Genomic DNA, 26,004 nt, shown 5'->3' on the forward strand with positions numbered 1-26,004 from the left:
ATACATAACAATTCTAGATGGAGGAAGTTCAAGTGTTGAGGTGGTATTATAATTTTTGTTTTAATATGAATTTTTGAGAATGTGGATGCCTTTTATTTTAATTTAGGTCAAAATCATATTTCTGATTTTGATACTTTAAAAGAAATGATGCTGAAATTAAAACAAGTCTCTTTTCCTTCAGCATTTGTTTCCTTTGTCTATGCGTTTTCCTGTTTGTTTGTTTGTTTGTTTGTTTGTTTGTTTGAGGAATGCTCTTTTCTCATCAGCGGCAACATAATGATTTTGTCTCCAGTTAAATGGTGTCATTCTCCAAAATCTGCTCCTCTTCCACATCTCTTCACTCCTTCTTTAGCCACAGTCAGCTTTTACACATCTTGTGCCACTCATGAAAAAGCTTTTCTGTCTGCCTGCAGCCCTGTACCTACAGCATGCTCTGCCTTAGATCATGGTATTATGTACTGCCTCAGCAACCTCTTCTGTATTCACTACCCATCTCTACACAAAGTCCTGCGCTCTCTCTGTAGCCTTTTCTCTCACATCTTTTGTTGAAGCCTGCATTCATTTTCAAAGAATCCTCTACCCAGCCTTTTATGTGGTGTGCTTCAAACCCTTTTATTCCTCTGAGCGTTCTCAGCTATCCATTCTTTCCCTTACAGGGAGGTGGATCTTCCTCAAAGTTATTATGCAGCAAGAGGAGACTAGGCCCCATTATTTGAGTGTCTGTGTTTGATTTCACAAATGAGTGGAATATATATGCAACCAATGAATGCTCATTAAAATATCTAATTTGATCATGCCTTTTCAGCAGCAGGAAGAGAAACTAAAAACACAACGTGAGTAAAGAGGCAAGAATTGCGCTTTGTGCTAATTTCTCTGAATTAATATTAAACGAGAACATAAATCCTACATGTATGTATGGTTTATTAAAATTGATACTTGATTATCTACTAAGAGTTCATCATGACTCCTGATATTATAATGAAAGACATAGAAATGAACAATCACATTAGGATGTTAAAGCGTCGCCATTTTTATTTAAATGGTTTTATTACCTCCAGAGCAATATGTCAGAAAATAAGCAATTTAGTTACGGGCTTTCTTATATTATAAAGCCCCTTTTCAAATTATTATTGATAGTAAAAGAAGTCAGTCACAGGCTGTCTTTAGATTCAAACATGAAATTTTATTCTAGTGATCTAAAAGCAGTCTTCACACAACGTTTCCTTGCATCACAAAACCACTGCAATAATTTGTCTTACTTAGCAGCCTCCACTCAGGGGAGGTTGAATGCTTGAACAGCAGGGTATCCATTTAGAATGGAAGAGAGAGCAATAAAAGAAGGTTATACAGCACCTGCTTAGCCTCTGCTTAGTTACAACTGGTACTATGAGCTTTGCATTTTACAGAGTGGAAATTTGTAATTTTTTTAATAACACACCTTCTACGATCATCTTATTTTCTTTTTTCTTTTTTTAAAAAGAACCCACAAATATCTGCTCTCAAATCATAGCGATACTAACACAGCTCTGAACAATGCCAAATGGCCTAATTGAAACCCACAGGGTCAAAATCTGATCCCAGTGATTTGGGTGTAGATCTTATTGAATGGCACAGGAGCTGACCTTGCAATCTCTGAAATAAGTACACAATTTGGCCTGCAAACAGAGAAAAAATTCAAAATAAGGTTAAAATTATTATCCCCAACTACGCCTGTAGGGGTAAGTCCTTGAGGAATGTGTTTAGAATCTATGATGCTAGAATAGGGGTGCAGCATGCATGCCAACGGTGGCCCGGGGAGCCTCCGGGTGTGGCACATGGCAGATCATGGAGGGGGCAAGCAGCACAGGGCATACAGGGTGCTATACATGAGCATGAAGCTGCTCTGGTGAGCTGGAATTAATTGAGTCTGCTGGAACATGGCAATTACCGACCTCCAGCAGCCTCCTGTATCTCAAGCATCAGCATCCTGGCACTCAAAAATGGTGGCAGGGGCACTTGAACTAAAGCTTGTCAACCAAGCTTTAGCTCAAGCACCCTCACTGCCATTTTTAAGCAGGCAGATGCTGATAGATGAGATGCCGCAGCGCTTTAATTAGAGCGGCTCTTGGAGCTATTCCAATTGAAGCACCCTCCCTTCCTCCCCCCACATCTGGAGCACATGTAAAAGTGCCTATAGGGCTGGGAGTAGAAAGCAGAGCTGCAGAGTTTGAAGGGTGCATAGGGCAGGAAGCAAAAATAGAGCAACAGATCCAGCAGGGAACACAAGACAGGGCATACAAAGCAGAGCATCAGACTAGGGAACAGGACTGGAGTGGCACCAGGAGGGTGCAGAGATTAATTTGTAGCATGCCTGCAATGAAAGTTGCCCCCCCACTAAAGTAGCACATTTCTAGGCTGCCAGAGAATAGTACTGTTCTCAAGATACCCAGTGTTTGGAGGCCTTATTTGGGCATATGGACTTTTGTTATAAATCACCTTATCTTTGAATTTTCTTGAAATTTTTTAGACTTTAATCCAGACCTTTAGGACCCAATTTAGCCCCTCTCCCCCTGAGGCCCTCTTCCTTCAATCTTTCAAACCTGTTTTGACACTCTTGAAGCAACAGGATGCTGACTACCACTTTGCAGTTCCAGATTAGGCTGCCTGAGAGGGTTGACTATCTAAGTTTTAATAGTCAGTTAGACAAGGATTTGTAAGGAATGTGTTGGATAGGAATAATCTTGACTCAGGCAGGGGGGGTTAGACCAGATTACCTTCAAAGGACCCTTCCAACTTATTTTTCTGTAATTCTATGATCTTTGGCACTTTTTAAAAGAGCTGAAAATAACCTGACTATTGGATTCCTACTGAAGTCAATGGGAAATGCAGGTGCTCAGTACCTCTGAAAATGGGGCCCTGTACACTATGGCCAACATCCTTTTTTTCTTCACCCCTACAACCCATTTCATTCCCTTGCTTCAGGGGAGCTGCATACCTCATCCTGGAATGGCTGTGTTTGCTTACAGTGTCAGTAAACCACTACTATATCTTTTACATGTATGTTGAATGCCTGGTGTATAAAAGGAATTACACAAAACCAAACTGTTATAACAGTGCAAAGAGATTCTTTCTCATACTTTGTATTACTTAGGATTCAGACTGTGCTGGTCCTCATTTCAAGAATGTGATGATTTCAAATTCACTCTCTCTAGAAGTCCACCCTGCCAAAAAAAATCAATCACAATATTCAACAATGTCAGCCAAGCCTGTGCCATTTCTACCTTCACAACTAAGTTTCTTGCTACAGGTATAAAGAATGCATTTAAAGAATTTAGGTTAATAAAAAAATTGGAACTCAATGGTAGGAAAGAGCATTATAGACTCAAGAACACCAGGAGCATAATTGGTACTGTGGCATAACGATGAAAAAATGCAGTAAAATCATTTAGTTTCATTCTGTAATTCTTGGAGTAATGCAAATAGTTTATCAGCAGGGGAGACTTTTTGTTTGTTTGTTCTGTTTTGTTTGTTTGTGGTTTTTATTTTATTTTTTGCTTTCTAGATTTTTTATTTATTTAAGCTTAATTTATTTGTTCTTTCATTGTTGCTTTATTTCAAAAGATTTCCCATAAGTGACTATATAGGGCAGAATTCTGTTGCACCAGGTGGAGGACAAAGAGCAGTTATGGTAGGAGGTACAATTGTTGGAATCATGGATCAGATCCTATCACACCTTTAATTGAACATCTGTCAGCAGCCTCAGAGTTAGTCAGAAGTTTGATCATCTATTAGGTGAATTAGAATTCTGTCCATGCTATGCAATCTTCAAAAGATGATGGACTAAAGAACCAATTAACTGAAAAGTTTGAAGTAAATTTCAGTTCCAGTTGGGAGTTACTAGTCGCTGTGTGGTTTCAAGGAAAACAGCAGATATAAGAACATTTTCTGTGGACTTCATAAAGATGTAGAGCCCTAGAGTTTGTTTGCCTTCCTCAAATACTTTTCCTCAAAGCATGCAACAATCATATAATTGGCAATTTGAGAATTTATGAGAATGAGGCCTCCTTGTTTATTTAATTTTTGGCCAGCCCCCTCCCCCCCCCCCCCCCCCCAAAACCAAAAAACTATCACAATGACAGAAAAAGAAGTCAGGAAAAATGTTAACCACCAACACAACTAGAATAAAAGAATATTACAACGCAAAAGAAAAAAGAAAAAATGTATTTAACTGTCATCTGGATATTACAGCCTTAAGCTAAAAGTTTCAGTCCTTTTTCTCATTAAAGTCCTATAATATTATTTCTCCTTTTTACTATATGTTAAACAATGGCTATTTAAATATTGTTTAATGTTCATAATGGAAATCTGCTACACAGATTAATCTTTCATAATTTTATTTCAAATCCCTACATTTCTTACCTTGCTCAAAACATAACAGACCAAATGCACTCAGTGGAACTCATAGGCCAGAGGAGAAGATGAATCTGGAGATGGGATAAGAGAAGAATCAAAATACTTATTAGGAAGTGAGAGGGTGTTACACATGGTGCAGTCAGCATTGCAGAAGGTTCTGACCAACAGACAGATGGGGAAGGGGAACAGACCATATTAATGATTTTTTTTAAAAGACACCCCTCCCCCCATTAAAAAGTGCTTAGGTTGTAAAATCAAGCGCTCAAAAGGTAGAAAAGATTACATTAAAATGTCCTCCTCAAAAGGCTCAAAAGTTTAAATTGAAGTAAAGTTGCCAGGTAAGCTGTGTCCCTCTTTGTGTTTGCTTTATCAATCTTTCATTTTATTTAATTATACCTTCACAACCATTGCATTCCAGAGAACCTGGCAAAAATCCAGACAACTGAAGATAAGGTCTTACACTATGAGTTGTTGAGTAATCTTAATGATCACTTGCATTACCTATGCCATTTATAAACAAAGTTACAACTTGTTTTAGCTGGTATATGAATATTTAGAAGTAATTTACAAAACAAATCTGCAAATGAATTTGGTTACTTTTGAATGAATTTAGTGTGCCAGTAAAAAGTATAAAATAGAGCCTGACATTTTCCATTTATGTAAAGTTTCAGATAAGATGGTGGTACGTTATTCCTAAATCATACCTCCATCAATATATTTCCTACCTAGCCTTGAAGAGCAACCTCCAGAAGTGAGAGTGGGCATGTCTATACGTTCATTAATGCACCTTTGCTACTGCACATTAAGTTTAGTACCTCTAATATGAGGTACTATTTAAAGGCACAGTAGCAAAGGTGAACTTCTTTTTGTGATGGTCAGTGTGCAGTAGACTAATTCTACTGCACATTAGCGCAGTTTTTGCCATGGCATGCTAATGCACAATAAAACAGTCCACTGCACATTAAGGCGCTCAGTTTGGAATAAATTTGTGCCCATTCAATCCACAGCTTTTTGTTGTGACTAAAACATAAGGACAGAGAACAATAAGTTGTTTTGCAATGTTAAAACAAAATGTAAATTGTTTACATTCCATAATATATGGTTTACTAGATGTTCATATACAGATTATGGCCATATGCTTATTAAACTGAAAGTAATGGATTGGTTTGACTGGTATAATGATTAAAGAAAGAGACCGCCAATCCAACCAGTGTTCTTCAAAGTTTGAGTGGAGGGTTAATAGTTCGAAGATCCTGATGACTGTGAAACTCAAACTGAGCTGGGCCTACTCACACAAAGTTAAAATACAAAATATTGATGACAATCCCATAGTGCAATGGATGGAAGTTTGCGGCTGGACCTTCTGAAAAGAAATAATGAGGCATCACTTCCAGTTTATCTTACTATATTTGGATGCTTGTACTCATGATGAAAATTGCCCTTTTTTGTGATTTAACTGCATTACACTTTACACTTAAAGGGTTTGGGGGAGGCGGGGTTGCAATTGAAATGACCTTCTTGCAATTCAAAGTCAAACACATTCCGATGTATTTTAGCTTGCATCAACACAGATTAAAATGATGCATCCATTGATCTGTCACATGTACATGGAAATTCACTGACTGACATGTAATGAGCCCCTTTGTCCACCAGATGCTGGTACAATTTTTGAGCAGTGAGACCCTTGGTCCACCAAATGTTGCTTCGATTTGCAGGTAGGAGAGAAAGAGGATACCTGCAATTTTTACATATTTGTGTGTAATGTGTATTTTTAGATATCAGGGTGTAGCAGCAATGCTACAACATGGCACCGTCATCCTGGTCAGTCAGACCCATGCATATCACCCAATAATCTACCCTTGGTTCCATCAAGGAATGAAGAGCCGCTTGGAAGCCTAATGGGGGTGCACCTTGGAGCGCTTTCATTTGCCCTTCAGAACAAATCACCCCCTCCTGCTCATAGGGCTGCAGCCTCTATCCACTCCTCCCCCCCACCCCACATGGCCCTGCCTGGCATTGCTGCCCCTCCCTGCGTCTTGCTTTGCTGCCCATAGCTTCCCAAGGGGCACACTTACTGACAGAGGCACCGTCACCCCATAATCTGCCCCTGGTTCCATTAAGAAATTAAGAACCACTTGGTCTCCTCTAGGGTGTACCAGGGTGCACTTTCAGTTACCCTTCAGAGCAAATTCTCCCTCAAGCTCCCCAGGTCCAAAATGGCTAGGTCCAAAAGACTCTCCAGGTCCAAAGTAAGAGGCATCGTCTTAAATTAATCTATTTTTCAATGTGTAGGCATCTCCCCCTCTCCCCAAGGTGACCTGTAGTTTTTAACCAGAATTACTGGTTCTACTAATTTTTCCCAGCCCACTTCTGGTCCCTCTGCCAGCTGCTGTTGATTTACTGCTAATTGCCTACATACTGGTGGCCAAGTGGTTCTTAATTCCTTGATGGAACCAGGGGCGGACTATGGGGTGATATTGCCACTGTCAGTAAGCGCACCCTTTGGGGAGCCATGGGCAGCAAGGTATGGGGGGGCACCCATTCCAGGGCCATGTTGGGGGGGGGGAAGGTTGACCATGCAGGCAACCGCGGCTTCATGTGGGGCTTCCTGAGGGCAGCCATGGCTTCAGAGGGGGTGCATTTTGGGAGCAAGGGAATTACTGGTTTGCTGGCATCCTCTACTGTAATTGTACCAAAGAGATCATAGATTTCATAGATTTCATAGACATTAGGGCTGGAAGGAACCTCAGAAGATCATCGAGTCCAGCCCCCTGCCCAGGAGGCAGGAAGTCAGCTGGGGCCATAGGATCCCAGCAAGAAAAACATCCAGGTTTCCCTTGAAGGCATTCAAAGTAGGTGCTTGAACCACCTCTGGTGGCAATCTATTCCAGACCTTGGGGGCTTGGACAGCTAAGAAGTTCTTCCTTATGTCCAGCCTGAAATGGTCTTGCAAGAGTTTATAACCGTACGACCTTGTCATCCCTTGGGGTGCTCTGGTGAACAAATGTTCCCCCAGATCCTGGTGAACACCCCTGATAAACTTACAGGTGGCCATCAGATCGCCCCTGAGCCTGCACTTTTCCAAGCTAAAGAGTCCCATGGCTCTCAGCCTTTCGTCATAAGGTCTGTTTTCCTGACCTCTGATCATGCGCGTGGCTCTTCTCTAGACTCTCTCAAGCTTCTCCACATCCTTTTTGAATTATGGAGCCCAAAACTGGACACAGTATTCCAGCTGCAGCCTCACCAAGGCTAAGTACAACAGGAGAATGACATCCTGGGATTTGCTTGAGAAGCATCTATGGATACAAGCCAGGGTTTTGCTCACTTTACTGGCTGCGGCATCACATTGCAGGCTCATATGCATTGTGGTCAATCCTGACCCCCAAGTCCCTTTCGTCCATAGTGCTAGTCAGCATAGCACTGCTGAGCCTATAGACAGTCAGCTGCAGGTTTTTCCTCCCAAGGTGGAGAACCTTGCATTTTTCGGTGTTAAACACCATTGGGTTCTCATCAGCCCATTTCCTGAACCTGTCAAAGTCAGCCTGGATTACCCCCCCTGTCCTCAGGTGTGGAAGCTTTACCCCAAAGTTTGGTATCATTGGCGAACTTGGCCAGTCCGATTCTGACTCCAATGTCCACATCATTAATGAAGAGGTTGAACAAAATAGGTCCATGGACAGAGCCTTGAGGGACCCCACTGGCCACAGGGCACCATGACAATTGACTTCCGTCAACCACCAACCTCTGGGTCCGATCACAGAGCCAATTCCCCAGCCAGCAGATCACGGTGGACCCAAGGCCATGGTTCACCAGTTTTCATAGTTTCATAGTTGGTAGGGTCAGAAGGGATCTGAGCAGATCATCAAGTCCGACCCCCTGCCACGGGCAGGAAAGAATGCTTTGGTCAAACAACCCCGGCTAGGTGATTACCTAGCCTCTTTCATGCATTTCTTTTCTAAGATGAAAAATCTTAGCCTATTTAGTCTCTTCCTCATATTAACTAGTCTCTTCCTGATATTGACTGCCCTCCATGTTCCTGTTCATCCTTGTTGCCTTTCTTTGTGGCTTTTCTACTTCTTCTGTATCTTTTTTGAGTTGTGTGTTGAGCACCAGGGGAGTAGGGGGAGTGAGACAGGTTTTGGCTTCCTTGACCATGGTCCACACTTCCAGGAAAGAGGCATGCTGGAACGAGACAGTCTCCATCTCTCTTCAGAAGGTAAGAGTCTGTTGTCTTACAGGTTGGCTGATCTCCTATGTGGTGCTTTAAACTAGGTTCATCAGGGGATGGGGATGCAAAAGACAGAGAGGACCTAGGAACAAAGGACCAAGAGCCACGCGTTGGAAAAGTCCACATAAGTACTGCAGGGTCAAAAAGGCATCAGGACAGAGGGGTACCAAGCGCACCCATCAGGGTGCTTAAATGTCTCTATACTAATGCTAGGAGCATGGAGAATAAGTTTTGCCAAAAGGTGATCATGGGATACCAGATCTAAGGCTTTTTTAAAGACAAGATATATGACATCAATCTCTTCCCCCCTATCCAGGTGATAGGTCACCTGGTCGTAAAAGGAAATGAGATTGGTCAAGCACGACCTACCCACAACAAATCCATGCTGGCTATCCCTCAAGGTGTTGCCATCAGCCAGTCTGTTAAGAATGGCCTCTCTGATGATTTTTTCTAAGACCTTCCCCAGGATAGATGTCAGGCGGATGGGCCTGTAGTTTGCCAGATCCACTTTCCTCCCTTTCTTGAAGAGAGGCACCACATTGGCCTTCTTCCAATCTTTGGGCACTTCACCAGAGCACCAGGAGCTCTTGAAGATCTGTGCCAGGGGCTGAGCTATGATGCAGGCCAGCTCCTTGAGTACTCTGGGGTGTAAATTGTCAGGGCCGCCTGACTTGAAGGTGTCCAGCCTCTCAAGCTGTTCCTTCATGAGGTCAGCATTGATGGAGGGTAAGGAACCACCCTCACTTAGGCACCCCTGTCCCGTAATGGGCAGTGGCATCCCATGGGACTTGTGAAAGACTGATGCAAAGTACCCATTTAGCAAGTTGGCTTTTTCCTGGGCATCGGTTGTCAGTTCTTCCTTCTGGTTAAGCAGGGGTCCAACATTGCCTTTGCTTTTCCTCCGACTCCCCACATATCTAAAAAGGGGCTTTTTATTGTCCTTGATACTTGTAGCTAGTCGGAGTTCCATCACAGCCTTGGCTTTCCTGGTTCACTCCCTGCAGGTCTGGACCAGTGCAGAGTATTCCTCCTTGGAGGTGGATCCCATCCTCCATCCTTTGTAGGTCTGTCTTTTTAGATGCAGGAGGACTGCTAGTTCCTTGTTGAGACAAGGGGGCTGCTGTGCCCTCTTGCTGCCTTTCCCCCAAGATAGAATAGCCTTAGCTTGTGCATCTAGGATCACTCTCTTGAGGAACAACCACTCTTCCTGGACTGTCCTCCCTTTGGGGTCATGGTCCCTTAGGGCCTCACCAACAAGTCTCCTGAGCTTGTCAAAGTCAGCCCTCCTGAAGTCGAGGACCTTTGTACTGCTGACTTGACAGCTTTTCAGTGGATGGTGAAGGTGATCGGCTCGTGATTGCTGTCACCCAGCTTCCCTTCAATCGTTAGATTGCTGATGAAGTCATCCCTGGTTGCCAGTACTAGGTCAAGCAGCGCTTTGCCTCTTGTTGGCCCATAGGCTTCTTGAGTCAGATAGAGTTCATCCACGCATGTGAGGAAGCTTTGCAACTGTTCAGATTTGGCCAAGCACTCTTCCCACAAGATGTCTGGGTAGTTGCAATCCCCCATGACAACCATGGACTGGGAGCATGCAGCCTCAGCCAATTCCCTGGTGAACTCCTGGTCAATCTCTTGATTCTGGGTGGGAGGTCTGTAGTAGACTCCCACCATTGTATCTGCTGTGCCGTGTTCCCCACCGATTTTAACCCAGAGGGTCTCTAGTCATCCGCTCTGAGTGCCGATGTCAGCTTGTAGGGAAGCGTAGCTCTCCTTGACATAGAGAGCTACACTTCTGCCCCTTTTGTCCACTCAATCCCTCCTGTACAGTGTATAGCTGTCTATACCCATGGACCAGTCATGGGTGGAATCCCACCAGGTCCCCGTTATCCCTGTGACATTGTAATTGTTTGTGTTGAGCAGGAGGACAAGTTCCTCCTGTTTATTACCCAAGCTCCTGGCATTGGTGTACAGGCATGCAAGTATTCCCTTGGGGGCCCTTGCCTTGCCCGCAGCTTGCTCTAGGGCTGGGGCAGGGGTAGGCTCCCTTAAGTGCCTTGGCCTGCTGGCTTTGCAAGCATTGCTCAGTGGGCCAGCAGTGGCGGTAGTCCCCCCGTCCCCCGGTGGGCTTAGTTTAAAACCCGGTGCAGCAGGTCAGCCAGTCTGAGAAGAGCCTCCTCCCCATTGGAGAGAGGTGGAGGCTGTCTCTTCCCAGAAGCTCACTGCCACTCTCACCAAAGAGCGGACTGTGGTCATGGAAGCCAAAGCCTTACCGATGACACCAGCGCTGCAGTCTTTGGTTCGTTACCTGGATCCTCCCTTCTGTGCCTTCTGCTGTAATTTACTGTGAACTGTGCATTGAGCTTAATTTGATTTAAAGCCTTTCACTTGTAACTAATGATGTATCAAATTAAAACAAATTGTTTCAGTTTTAATACACCTATTTAATTTAGTGAGATTTAAATGCCATCATGTCTACAAACGCCCTTTATGATGATTTTAAGCAGGCTCCTATATGTCTGGTATGGAACTGTGTGAAATGTCTATCCTTGCTTAATTAGTATAGTAAATATTTCTTGCAATTAACTCGTGTTTATGTCTAGGAAGAGACAGTCTCCATATGGGCTTTAATAGGTGTCTTCTCCTGATTTATTCTTGTTTTGCTTCAGTGGTTCCTTTGATCTTTCCAAGACAACTCCACAAAAACCTTGTGTTTTTCTTGGTTGTTAATCAATTTCTGATATGTTCCAACTTAGTAGAAATTGATAACCTCTTGTTACCGAGGAAGGTAATTCAATTAAAATTGGGACTTTCTGATACCCAGTATTGATTCACAGGATTTTCCTGTTAATTACTGCTTAGGTTTCTCTTGATTTACACAACTACAAGAATGCTTTGAAGATGTTGAGCTAAAAAGTATAAAAGAGGAACAAAATAGATAACAGGGCACGCTTCAAGAATGAGAAAACATTTTGATAATAACTGCTACTGCACCCAACTGATCATTTGGTGAACGAATCCACACCTTGAGAAACTGAAAAAGACTGACACCACCTCTTTTGCCTGAATTGGTGAAAAACTATCAATTTTACAGGTAAATATATTGGACTTTGCTTTGCTTTAGGCTCATTTAACAGTGAATATGTGTAGTAAATAAAGCCTTTCTGTCATTCATCGAATGAGTTGTCATGTCAATCCTTTATACACTAGTCCTGAATCCCATTTCATGACTTAATAGAACCCATAATACCATAGTCACCAAAGAATCAAAAGAAAGTCACCATACATACAAAACAAAAAACCCACCAAATTATATTGCTGTCCTTTCTCTTATCAGTGGAAATGATCTCAGCTGGGGTGTGATCTGGAAGTGGAGTTACTTCTAAGCATATACAACGTCCTCCCGTAAGAAGCCACTTCTCATGGAGTTTCCTACCAGGGAACTCTATTAGCCTGTACTCTTCTGCCTCACTATCTAATCTGTTGTACCTATGAGCAGGAAAAAGAAAACCATGCTAGCTTTGACACTATTACCTGAGCAACACATAGTATCTATGCCCTCTGTCACAAATGTATGTTTATCTGGATGATGGTATCGCCATGGACATAGTCTTTCTGGACTTTAAGAAGGCCTTTGACACTGTCTCTCACCCCATTCTCATTAATAAACTGAGCGACTGTGGCATTGACGCCTACACAGTCAGATGGGTCAAAAATTGGCTGATGGGGTGCACCCAGCGAGTGGTGGTGGACAGGTCGTACTCGACCTGGTGGGATGTGAACAGTGGGGTCCCCCAGGGCTCGGTCCTGGGGCCTACACTGTTCAACATCTTCATCAGCGACTTGGACGAGGGGGTGGAAAACACGTTGTCCAAGTTTGCCAATGACACCAAGATGTGGGGAGAGGTAGGCATGCTCCAAGGGAGTGAGAGGCTGGAATTAGATTTAGACAGACTACAGAAGTGGGTGTATGGTAATAGGATGGGGTTCAATGTAGATAAATAGAGGGTGCTGCACCTGGGGAGAAGGAATCCACAGCATACATACAAGCTGGGGAGCTCCCCCCTTGTAAGCTCAGAGGCGGAAAGGGATCTTGGAGTCATTATTGACTCCAAGATGAACATGAGCCGCCAATGCCAGACTGCAGCCAGCATAGCCAACCACACCTTGTCGTGCATCCAAAGATGCATCTCAGGCCGGTCCAGAGAGGTGATACTTCCCCTCTACGCGACATTGGTCCGGCCTCAACTGGAGTACTGCATCCAGTTCAAGGCACTGCACTTTAAGAAGGATGTGGCCTGCCTTGAGAGGGTTCAGAGGAGGACCACCCACTTGGTTGGAGGGCAAAAGGGCAGGCCCTATGAGGAGAGACTGAGGGACCTGAACCTGTTCAGCCTCAGCAAGTGGAGGCTGAGGGGCGATTTGGTGGCTGCCTCAAACTCATTAGGGGAGATCAGCAGCAAATAAGAAGAGCCCTATTCTCCCCAGCAGCACCTGGGATGAGGAACAATGGCCAGAAGCTGCTAGAGAATAGGTTCAGGTTAGAGATTAGGAGGCACTATTTCACTGTCAGGGTAGCTAGGATCTGGAACCAACTTCCTAGGGAAGTGGTCCTCACTCCTACCTTGGGTAAATTCAAAAAGAGGTTGGATGAACACCTGTGTGGGGTCATGTGATCCCAGCGTGTGCTCCAACCAGTGGTGGAGAGTTAGACTAGATGATCTATTCAGGTCCCTTCTGACCCCAAACTACTATGAAACTATGAAACTATTTCAACAACTATATTACACCAATAACCACTAAATAGGACACAATTTTTTGAGCATTTCACATGTTTGTTTATGAACATCCCTATACTTTTTATAAACAAATCTCTATTTGATCGATTATTAATGGGTTTGCAAGCAGGGTAACAGCTACAATGCATTATTGTAAATATGTGATGAGGCATTGATAGGCATCCTTTAATCATTTATGGCAGGCTACTAAATTGTTTTTACAAATTATCTTGTCTAGTTACTAGAAAGGGTTAAAGAAGGGGTAACAATAATATGGTAAATAATAAGGCTGTAATTCCACTGAACAATAGAGCTGTAATTCTTAGGAAAATATCATAATACTTAGCATTAACAGTACTTTTAATCTTCAAAGCACTTCAAACATGAATTAATCAGTCCACACAAGATCCTTTTGAGGTAGGGAGCTACCTCAAAAGAAATTCAAATGATTTAATTACGACATGTCACTAAAACCATGAGATTGAATTACAGTCTTGTACAGCAGCTTCTGTAAACATTGTTACCATGTAAATGAATACCATCTCTTGCAATACATTTTTCTTGTAGATATCATTCTCTTTCCTTCCATTTAAGATTTTACCTTGCACTAGATTTCCTTGCACTTTTACCTTTGCAGGGATCTCACAGTGAAGTTACAGTGAATGAGTTACACTAACACAGTAGTGTTCTGTTTATTGACTGGTAAGATAAATTGCTTCAAGGCATTCTCAGGCCTAAACTGTGCCTCTGACCCCAGTGAACCTCCTGTTAGAGTGAACTTAGAGTACAGAATATGGAAGAAAGAAGACATCACTATAAAAGTATTCCAAACAGTTGTAACTAAATAGATAAAAAGATTAAGAGGCAACTTATTTCCCCTTAAGCAGGGGTTGGAAGCTTTTAGGAATGATGGGCTGAAATAATGCTTCTCATTCCATACTGGGTCAGCACTTCCAACTCAGCTGTTCTTGCTTCTCCTGGCTGCTGCCACACATGCAAATCCCTCCTGTTGCCTTGTCACTGCAGAATGGGCCTCACGCCACACTCAACCACTGCCAAATTGCTGTCAATGCCCAAGTTTGCCAACCAGATAAAATTCCGTTGTGGCCAGATCCAGCCTGCAGGCTGTAGGTTGCCAACCCCTGCACTAAAGCCCTTTTACACCTCTTTTGGAACTGTAAAAGGACTTCATTTCAATAGGAGTCATGGGCAAAATCATTATATCATATTGGTATAAAGTAGATGGAACAGCCCTAGCCAATAGTACTCAAGCTCTGTTCCGCCATATATTTCAGAGACCTTCTCCATGGTCATTGGAATGGCTAGAAAACAACAGTGAGAGGCTTTGGGAGATACCATATTTACTCAAATAGAAGATGACCCTAATTATAAGACAACCCCCATCCTCAATAATTAGATTCTATATATGGAAAATTTATAAATTTGTTATAATTTTCCTAGTATAAGATCAAATTACTGGCATTTTGCCTTGAATTTGTCCCCTTCCCACTGCTACAGCAGGGAAAATAAATCTAGGGGGTCAACTAGCCCCTTTGCTTTCTGCTTCCCCCTACTTTTTCCCACTGGCAGCCTCTTCCCCCTCTTCTTACTGTTAGAACCTCCTCTCCCTGAGCACATGGAAGTGAGAAGCAAATTTAAAAACAATAACCTGGAAATTAAACAAGGCTATAGCAATTTGCATATAGTAATCATGCACTTACTTTTAGCGTAGGTACTCCATAAATTCACTTTTAAGCAGCATTTTGGTAACTGCTTGGATAAATTATGCACGATATTAATCCAAAGCCAAAGGGCTCATGATTTACCATATAGTTCATTGAGCTCCTGGACAGACAACAGTGTTTCAAGCCATAGTGATTCCACAGCCCAGCACTGCTCAGTATGTGTGTGTACTCCAGATAGCCCCCACAAAGGATCCATGTGCTAATTAGCCCCTGCTCATGACTGGAATCCGGTGTTTTTGCCATGAGTCCTGGAGAACCTGGTCCGGCTTCACCTCATGGAGGGCAGGGCCACACTAATCATAGCCCAGAGGGTCCTCTGCCCTTCTCTTGACTGTACACCTTGACTAAGCTGGGAGAATAAAACTTGCCTCATGAGTCTGGAGATGGACATCTGGATGATGTGGCTGGCCCAGTGAAGTTAATGTTGGATGATCACCACCTTGGTGTTGTTTGCTTGTGAAAAGATGCTAATGTTGTGCATCAGTCTTCCCACTGGATTCAAAGGATCTTCTGCAGGCTACATTGATGGTACTTCTCCAGTGATTTGAGGCATCTCTTATATGTTGTCCATGCCTCAGCTCTATACACTAAGGTAGGGATCGTGGCTGCTTGATAAACCATGAGCTTGGTCTTGAATCTGATGTTGCAATCTTCAAACACCCATTTGGCACCCAAAGGCTGCACTTGCACATTTGAGGTGACTTTGGATTCCTTTGTCAATGTCAGCCTTCTGCAAGAGATCGCTTCCAATGTATGGAAAATACTTAAAGTTCTCCAGAGTCTCACTGTGAATCTGAATGACCAGTGCTGGGGACTACTCATTAAGAGCTTGTTAATGATGGAGGACCTTAGTCCTCTGAATGTTAAGTGTCAATCCCATTTTCTCGTGTGCATCAGTAAAGATGTCGACAATTGCCTGAAGATCTACTTCTGAGTGAGCACACACTACAGCATCATCAGCATACTGGAGCTCGATGATTGAGGTTAGGCTAGTTTGGGTTTTGGCTCCAAGTCGACTGAGATTAAATAGTTTACCGTCCATTTGGTAGATTAACTCCACTCTGACTGGAAGCTTGTTGGTGTTCAGATGTAGCATCATGGTAAGAAATATTGAGAAGAGTGTTAGAGCAATGCTGTAGCCTTGCTTAATTCCAGCCTTAACCTCAAAGGGATCTGTGATATTTGTTACTGAGAACCACCATGGAGCAGGTGAAGAATGGTAATGAATTTCATTGGGCATCTGTACCTCAGAAAGATCTTTTACAGCACAGCACTTCTTGACCGACAGAGTTGAAGGCTTTGTGAGGCCAAAGAAGGCCATATGGGGTAGCTATACATGAGCATGGAAGTTGCTCCAACATGCTGGAACTACAGCACATCGGATCAGACTTAATTAATGAAGTCTGCTGGAGCATGACAATTATCAGACTCCAGCAGCCTCCTGTCTTGTGTATCAGAACTCCCACACATTGAATGAGCTTTAGTTCAAGCACCTCAACTACCACTTGTAAGTGCAGAGATGCTGATACATGAGATGAGATGTGGTGTGGTGCTTTAGAGCCATTAGATATGTATAGACAAAAAGGAGGCCTTAAGTTGAAGCAGAAGGTTTTTAAAAACACCACTTCAATTTAGGGCCCTTTAAACCTCCATGTCATGTACACACCCGAATTTACCTGCCTCTCCGGCAGCAGGGAGGGGAGGGCAAGCTGCCGGCAGACGGAGTGGCCCTGGGCTGTGGGGGGGAGCTGGTGCTTCCCTCCATGGCAGCGGCGGCCCCCCCACCCAGGTGGCACCCGCCCACAGGCACCTGGCTTGGACGGTCCCAGGGGGCACCACAGCTACAGAGAGAAGCACCAAGCCTGAAGGGATGGGAGCCCAAGAAGGGTGGCTGTGCCTAAAGGAAACGATCCTTTGGGCACAAAGCAAGACGATCCCCGAGCGAGGCAAAAAAGGGAAAGGGGCCAGAAGGCTTCCCTGGCTGACCAGAGAAATCCAGGGCAGCCTAAGGGCCAAAAGGGGAGCACATAAAAAGTGGAAACAGGGTGAGATCACTAAAGATAAATATACCTCCTCTGCTCGTGCTTGTAGGGAGGCAGTTAGGCGGGCCAAAGCTACCATGGAGCTGAGGATGGCAACCCAAGTAAAAGACAACAAGAAATTGTTTTTTAGATATATAGGGAGTAAAAGGAAGGCCCAGGGAGGAATAGGACCACTGCTAAATGGGCAGAAACAATTGGTGACAGACAGGGGGGACAAGGCTGAACTCCTCAACGAGTTCTTTGCCTCAGTGTTCCTAAGCGAGGGGCACAAGTCTCTCACTGGGGTTGTAGAGAGGCAGCAGCAAGGTGCCGGACTTCCATACGTAGATCCTGAGGTGGTGCAGAGTCATTTGGAAGAACTGGATGCCTTTAAATCGGCAGGCCCAGATGGGCTCCATCCGAGGGTGCTGAAGGCACTGGCCGACATCATTGCAGAGCCACTGGCGGGAATATTCGAACGCTCGTGGCACACGGGCCAAGTCCCGGAGGACTGGAAAAGGGCTAACGTGGTCCCCATTTTCAAAAAGGGGAGGAAGGAGGACCCGGGCAACTATAGGCCAGTCAGTCTCACCTCCATCCTTGGTAAAGTCTTTGAAAAAATTATCAAGGCTCACATTTGTGAGAGCCCGGCAGGGCAGATTATGCTGAGGGGAAACCAGCACGGGTTTGTGGCGGGCAGATTGTGCCTGACCAACCTAGTCTCTTTCTATGACCAGGTTACGAAATGCCTGGACACAGGAGGAGGGGTGGATGTCGTATACTTAGACTTCAGGAAGGCCTTCGATACAGTATCCCACCCCATACTGGTGAACAAGTTAAGAGGCTGTGACGTGGATGACTGTACAGTCCGGTGGGTGGCGAATTGGCTAGAGGGTCGCACCCAAAGAGTCGTGGTAGATGGGTCGGTCTCAACCTGGAAGGGTGTGGGCAGTGGGGTCCCGCAGGGCTCGGTCCTTCGACCGATACTCTTTAATGTCTTCATCAGCGACTTGGACGAGGGAGTCAAATGTACTCTGTCCAAGTTTGCAGATGACACAAAGCTATGGGGAGAAGTGGACACGCCGGAGGGCAGGGAACAGCTGCAGGCAGACCTGGATAGGTTGGACAAGTGGGCAGAAAACAACAGGATGCAGTTCAACAAGGAGAAATGCAAAGTGCTGCACCTAGGGAGGAAAAATGTCCAGCACACCTACAGCCTAGGGAATGACCTGCTGGGTGGCACAGAGGTGGAAAGGGATCTTGGAGTCCTAGTGGACTCCAAGATGAACATGAGCCGGCAGTGTGATGAAGCCATCAGAAAAGCCAATGGCACTTTATCGTGCATCAGCAGATGCATGACGAATAGGTCCAAGGAGGTGATACTTCCCCTCTATAGGGCGCTGGTCAGACCGCAGTTGGAGTACTGCGTGCAATTCTGGGTGCCACACTTCAAAAAGGATGCGGATAACCTGGAGAGGGTCCAGAGAAGGGCCACTCGTATGGTTAAGGGCCTGCAGACCAAGCCCTACGAGGAGAGACTAGAGAAACTGGACCTTTTCAGCCTCCACAAGAGAAGGTTGAGAGGCGACCTTGTGGCTGCCTATAAGTTCATCACGGGGGCACAGAAGGGAATTGGTGAGGATTTATTCACCAAGGCGCCCCCGGGGGTTACAAGAAACAATGGCCATAAGCTAGCAGAGAGCAGATTTAGATTGGACATTAGGAAGAACTTCTTCACAGTTCGAGTGGCCAAGGTCTGGAACGGGCTCCCAAGGGAGGTGGTGCTCTCCCCTACCCTGGGGGTCTTCAAGAGGAGGTTAGATGAGTATCTAGCTGGGGTCATCTAGACCCAGCACTCTTTCCTGCTTATGCAGGGGGTCGGACTCGATGATCTATTGAGGTCCCTTCCGACCCTAACATCTATGAATCTATGAATCTATGAAGCCCCTGTGCAACTCAGACAGGCAGGCAAGTTCCAGGGGAAAAAAAAGATCAGACTTGCTGGTTTTCTTGGTATAATAGTAAGGGTTTTGCTTAATGCTCATAGCAAGAGTTTTGTATGCTGACTCCATAGTAGGCCAGTGAAATAGCACATAGCTTTTTGCTCTGTGAGCGTGACCGAACCATGAACCTAGATAGTAGAATGTTGTAATACAGTGGAATGTGGTAAACACCAGGTGTGTTGGATCACGACTCATCCCCAAATTCTTAGCTTGAGATAACCTAATCCCTATTTCGAGATAACGTTATTTACTCCAGACTATATAAGCTGTACATTCTCAAGTTACGGGGAGTTCCTCCCACTTTGGCAAGAAATCTTGCAAGGAGCCCGTTGCAGGCTATCGCATCCCCAGGATCGGGACACTCTGGGGCCAGGGGAACTATGCGTGGTGGTGGCTGCTGCCTAGATCTGATGTGAAGTGATCATCCTCTCTGCTCTGTCCTATTGCCTGCCTCTGCAAGTATCCTTAAATAAAGCTTTGCAAGAGTGAGAACAACCGTGAGTACGTCCTTTGTTCAAGCGCGGGGAATCTTCTAAACCCAGTAGTTCATTCTAAGACACTTGGGCAGAGCCTGCCTTCCCAGGCTGCTGCCAGGCTGCCTGCATGGGCTTCCTACAGCGACTCTGAGCTGCACGGAGCCTGATGCTTTGCTCCACAGCTGTAGGGCTGCAAACTAAAACTCCTTGGAGTTGAAGGAGGAGTTTTAGTTTGCTGCCCTACAGCAAACTAAAAATGAAAGAAAGAAATTTCTAGTGGTTCATCATTAAGTACTTGGAAGGTACTCAGATACTCCACTGATGAGGGCCAAATGAGTATGGAGTTTTAGTTTGCTGCGCCCCAAGTCATTTAAGGCGTATTATGCCACCGAATTTGCTACAGCAGCTGGAATTACTGCACAATACACCGCCGACACATGCAAACACCAAGACCGTTAAAGCAGTGCAAAAGCATTTAACCCACTTTAAAGTGTCGTGCACACATGCCCCTCGTTTCATCTACGCACAGCTATTCTAATTAAAGCACTCCCCCCTCCCCACCCACCCTCAGAACATGTGTAAAAGTGCCCATGGAGAGGTTTGTGTTGTTCCTGGCATTTTTTCCTGCAGCTGGTGAGCAGGGAAGATCATGTTAGTTGTATCTCTTGATGCCCTGAACCCACACCAAGATTCCAGGAGCAGCTCTTCAGCAAGTGGAAGGAGATGGTTCAGGACAATTCTCACAATGATCTTTCCTGTGGTGGACAGCAATGTGATCCCTCTGTAATTCTGCAAGCTGGCAGAGCTCCAGTCAGTCTTCTTTCCTGAAGATCATCATGACCATGGCATCCCTGGGGTCATCTGGGATTTCCTCATCATTTCAGTTCCTTAAGATGAAGGCATGGAGCTGTGATGTAAGCTCTTTTCCCCCATGCTTAAAAATTTCAGCAGGGATTCCATCTGCTCCAGATAACCTGTTGTTCTGCTTGATGGCTTCCCTCGCCTTGTCAAAGGTTGAAGGGACTCTGAGATTTTCTCTGACTGGAACTCTGCCAGCTTGCAGCTCTTTCCAAAACTGCAAAATCCACAGGTTTCTCCGTTAAAATGAGATATCTGCATTTTCCTCGGGTAAAGGGGGAAATTCACATTTTTCTCCATTTTCCCATGGGAAATTGAAAACCCAGATCCCTGCATATGAGAATGAGAAACTAATAGGTTTGTTTGTTTAAAGAATGATGGCATATTGTGAATATAATTATTCCACACACACCAAAAAAGGGATGTTACTTTTGAATCAATTAATTACATTTCATAAATTTTCATTTAGAAAAAAAATGTACCTCAATTATAAAATTCTGGTAAAATGCTCAGGCCTATTTAAGGTATTACCTTTTTCAAAGCAGCAGCAAGTTTTCAGAGGCTGGCTTTGTTATTGCTGCTCAGTAGGGTATATAGTAGCAGCCTGCCCTGCAACAGGCTAGCCTTGATGTTCTATCCAGGTTTACTCTGGAAAAGAAAAAACAACCATAATTAGGATCAGTGACTGGAATCTTCCCATCATAACAAAAGTTTTACCCATAAAAACTAAGGTAGATCCTATTTTCATTGAATGAAATCTACTATTTAGATACTCATATGGCCCTCATCAGTGGAGTATCTGAGTACCTTCCAAGTACTTAATGATGAACCACTAGAAATTTCTTTCTTTCATCCTAGGCTATAGAAAGAAGGGCTTTGTTTCCTTGCAAATCCCCCTGTGAAGTTTTCAGAGAGTCATAACTTGATACACCTTGTTCATGTGCATATTCCTTGTATTAAGATAATTGTCATGCTAATTTAGCTATACATAACAATGCAACATTAGTTTCAACTCCACCCCCAACAACAGCACAGGATAGTGTGTTTTCATACACAGTGTACACTATGAGGATGAAAGGCATTTGCACACACTCCCTCAAATTCACATTTAGAGGTAAAGTAAACATGGAAAGCCTACTCCAAATTGAGATTAATCAGGGGCACAAGGAGGAGGAATAAATTATAAACACAGAAAAGAGGTGTTATCTCCCAAAATATCTTGCAGCTTTTAATTACTATGTTTTGCTACCCAGCAAATTATACTATAAGGCATATTAGAATGAACACACAAGATGGCATCCACACATAATAAATAAGAGGAGGCATTAAATGGCACATTGGGTGGAAATAAATTATACAGAGCTTGGAAAAGCAACACCGATCCCCATCTTGAAGAGAAATTAAACTGGAAATTATTAGTAAGATTTCTGTAATGAAAGCAGAAAATAGGTATCTTTCAAATTTGCTATATGCATCAGGGTGCCCTATGCCCATAAACACACATACTTTGGGAACAGCTCAGATTACCAAGCATTTGGCTCAAGGAACAAACAGCAATAGAAATGATTGTAGGGAGGAGGCATGGATACTTGCCTGAAAGACTGTTGGCTCTGTTGGCAGAGCCAATGAGTCTTCAAGGCAGGGTGTGTTTCTAAAGTGCTCACTATGCCAAATTTAATATAAAGCTTTGGTTCATCCACTGTTGTGCAATTCTACCCTTATGCTTTAATCAAATTTCCCTGAATGAAAAGGCAAATCTTTTAAAGAAACCCACATTTCCAAAATCTAAATCAAGGTACCACGTGTAGCACTTGTTGGGAGCAGAAACCACTGCATTCAAGCAGGGAGCATGTCTCATTTGTCACTAATCTATGGTTCTAAAACACTGAATACACAGGAAAGGTATTCACTTCTCATACATAAGTAAACCGTGTACTTGTACCAGTAAACTGTAAACTTCTCAGGGAAATTTTGAACAGTGATAAATTCCCCACTCCTTATTCCCCACAGATTAAAACTGAAATAGGCCCTGCCCCAACCTAAATAGACTTGATTGGAGGTTGAAAGACAGGAAAGCATCTGACCAATAATGTCAGTTGGGAAAACAAAAAAAAGAAAACGGTGGAAAGGCAGTAGTGTGTGCAATTGGACAATTTCCCCCTCCCCTCCCACAAGAAATAATGACCCCTCCCAAAATGGAGTTTTGAGAGAGGGACTCTGATATTTCTTGCAAATTTGAGTCAAATTCAGTGAACTGTTTTGGCGGAAAATTTATGGGGGAAAGATTTTTTAAAATGTGAGAACTTTTCATTTTGACATTTGCCAAAGAATTGTTTTATTTTAGAAAAGATGAAAGGTTTTATTTCAACATTGGCTTAACAAGCCATGGCAAAGGTTGAATTTGAAATGTCACTTTTTATTTGAAAATTGAGCTAAATTTAAGAAAGAAAAAGTGGGGGGGTAGAAAAAAGGGTGTTAACTTGAAAAATGGAAAAAAAAACTTTTAATTGGAAACAAAATTTTTCAGTTTTTTTTAATTTGTGAGAAATCCTGAAAAAAAATCTATCTGTTTGATCTAAACCAACTTCCCCCCCAACCCAGAATATTCAGTTCAGCTTGAACCAAAAAATCCATTATCCAGCTCACTCTAGAAGAGGTTCACTTAAGGAAAGAATACCAAGGCAGCATAATTTTTATCACAGCAAAATCAAGAAGCTGAAACATCAGATTCATCCAAAACAACTGTGAATTGTTTCATTTTTTGCTGACTGCTAGAAAAATAAAAAACCCTGGCCTAAACTGCTCCTCCCCAGTTCAATTTGCTGCTGTCTCAGGCACACATGTAGACGCTGACCCTGGGAGTAGTTTACTGAGGCACAAATTACTCCACATTCGCCTGTATTTTTTACAGGTCTCTAGCCATACGTACCAATGACAAACCATGACAAAGATGTATGGTTGTCCCTCAAATTTCAGAAATGGATAACTGAAATAAAAATGATAGTTGTATTTTGTTGGAACAATTTTAAAAATATTCCTTAATTTAGGCATATATCATTTAAATGAAGACTCATTTTAATCCAAAATTACCTAGGTTCTTAATACATTTGGAGGAAGTACACTTTTATTGTAAAAGCTATGTACATCCAGAAATAAAGAATCAAAGAGGAATATTATAGAAAAAAAGTGTTTACTATATCAGGAAGGAATTCCACAGAACTGGCATGAATGCATCCCACCACATGAAGAGTCTTCGTTTTGTTCATTTCAGTTTTGCTGTAATCCACTGCATTCCACATTTGTTTGATAGGTTGCTAGGTATGCTTGTTGGTACTTATGTCAGGTTGTGCAGACTATGAAACAGAATTTCTAGGCACCTATACACATGCATTGAGGCTGCTTTGACATGCTGTAATTACAGTGTGTTGGAGCAGACTCAATTAATCGAGTCGACTCCAGTGTCACATGTCACGTGTATCAATGTCACGTGTATTAGTGTCCCCACGCTAAAAATGGCAGCAGGGGCACTTTAACTAAAACTTCTTGAATGAGCTTTAGTTAAAGTGCCCTGCTGCCATTTTTCAGCTGATACACGTAACATTGCAGGCACTTCATTAGAGCAGCTCTTGAAGTCATTCTAATTAAAGTACAGCTGCCTCTCAGAGCACATGTATAAATGCCCTCTTTGTCTCCATAATAGCATTTGCAATATCCCAATGATTGGATTTTTTTAATCAAAAAAGAAAAAAGACCTTTGAGGAAAGCAAACTATTTAAAATGTTGGCTAACTGGCTGATGGAATTGCAATACAACAATAGATCACGTTGTTAAAGCTAAACAGTAAAAAAAAACCCCAAAACCAGTACTAAACAAAAGAATGAAAAGAGCAATAACAGAACTGATGAATTTAAACAAGAAAGTATAGAGTGAGGACACTTGTAAAAGATCTTAAGGAACATAATATTAACATTGGTATATAAATTGTGATGATAAAAATATAATAATGTGTGATGTTTTAAATAGATAAGTAGCTTATAAGGAGCCATGTGTGACACCAAAACAAGGCAATTAACACTTGCCTATAACTGCCTAGAATAGGGTGAAGTGTTTTGGAACAGTGTTTTATGATCTGATGAAGCTCAGATTAATATACTGCACTTTTCCAGAAAGGTTTAAGAATGGTGGAAGAAAGGAGAGTGCTCAACAAAAACCAAAAAATCTAGTGACTAGTATGTGCCAGGATAACAGAATACTTTCCAAGTATTGGACAATGTATCTTGTAAAGTCATTATGATTCATTAATGGAACAGAAGGTGGTAGATTGTAATAAAGAATATTATCATAAAAACATCTCCATTGTGAGGTGTAAATGATGTAACAATATCTTGAAACTTGGAATGTAGGCCACAAGTCACACAAAAGAAGAATATGAAGGATGCACCAAGAAGCCAGTCTGGATGCACATCTGGAATAATATCTAAAGTTGCTATAATTCAGTAAATAATGGTCCAAATGAAGAGCCAGTTTAAGTTTAGACACATGGAGTCTTTTCATGTTATTATCTAGGTCATAATACATGGTACAGAGAAAACACCCATCAAAACATATGCTTTGATTACATTTGGGTTCAGCCATTGGTGCCTGGCAATCCATGTGGCTGCAATAGTGCAAATCTTGATTATTGGAAAGGAAAATATAATTTATATTTGTCAAGCTTACCTCACATGAAATGAGACTTTATTTACCATATATAGCTGCTATAGCTGGTGCTGTATTAACATTGATAAGTTAAAGCTGAAGTTAATTAAACTATCCATACCACATATACATGTAACCAGGTAGTTGCATGATCTGGACTTTAGATTAAAGTTCTTTGGGTCACAAAAAGTGTTTTCCTCTCTGTAGAGCACAAAAATTTATTAATTCACTTCCTCTACAAATTCCTAGAGGGGAAACAAAGGTTGGTTGTGTGTCTTATGTACATATATTTCTTAGCACAACAGAATTCTAATCCATGTCAAAGCTTTTTAGTACAAGAGGTGCATATAATTGTATATGAGATCTTTCATAAGGAAAGGGGAAAGTAATGCCATTCAAATCTTTTGAAGATGATTTTAAAAAATGGTAACATTGAAAATTACATGACAAAACTGATTTTAAGCTACATATACATATAAGGGATTTAAGGCCCCGTTCTGCAAACTCTTACACATGTGCTAGCTTAAAATCAGTTTTGCTATATACGTATCGCTGGTGCCAAGTATGATTTGACGAAATCAATCGAAATACCAATCAAAATGAATTCATGTAAATTGTGATAAAGTCAATATACATCTGCTTCTTATTAGTAATATATCAGTAGTTGATTTTTATAAATTAATAAAAGCATGTAAATATGTGGAAAAATAAAAATGCAAAAAGGCCTCAAAACAAACAAAAATCCTAAAAAAAATGCATATGTGGTGAAGGAAGAAATCCATTACATAAATGCTTTCTAAGATATATT

The 26,004-nt window shown here is 42.7% G+C and overlaps 1 long non-coding RNA gene across 1 annotated transcript in view; it reads right to left on the reverse strand.

The window, feature by feature from the left end:
• Positions 1 to 1,162: 1,162 nt before the first annotated feature.
• The window catches only part of LOC109283590 (uncharacterized), an 82,695-nt gene continuing 57,853 nt past the window's right edge, over positions 1,163 to 26,004 (reverse strand). Inside the window, exons 3-5 of the long non-coding RNA XR_002090814.2 lie at positions 21,030 to 21,146; positions 4,399 to 4,463; positions 1,163 to 3,200 (exon numbers count right to left, since the gene is read on the reverse strand). This is a non-coding gene — a long non-coding RNA (uncharacterized LOC109283590). The remainder of the gene's footprint in view (positions 3,201 to 4,398; positions 4,464 to 21,029; positions 21,147 to 26,004) is intronic.

Source organism: Alligator mississippiensis, chromosome 4 (assembly GCF_030867095.1).
Source record: "Alligator mississippiensis isolate rAllMis1 chromosome 4, rAllMis1, whole genome shotgun sequence".
NCBI lineage: Eukaryota > Metazoa > Chordata > Crocodylia > Alligatoridae > Alligator > Alligator mississippiensis.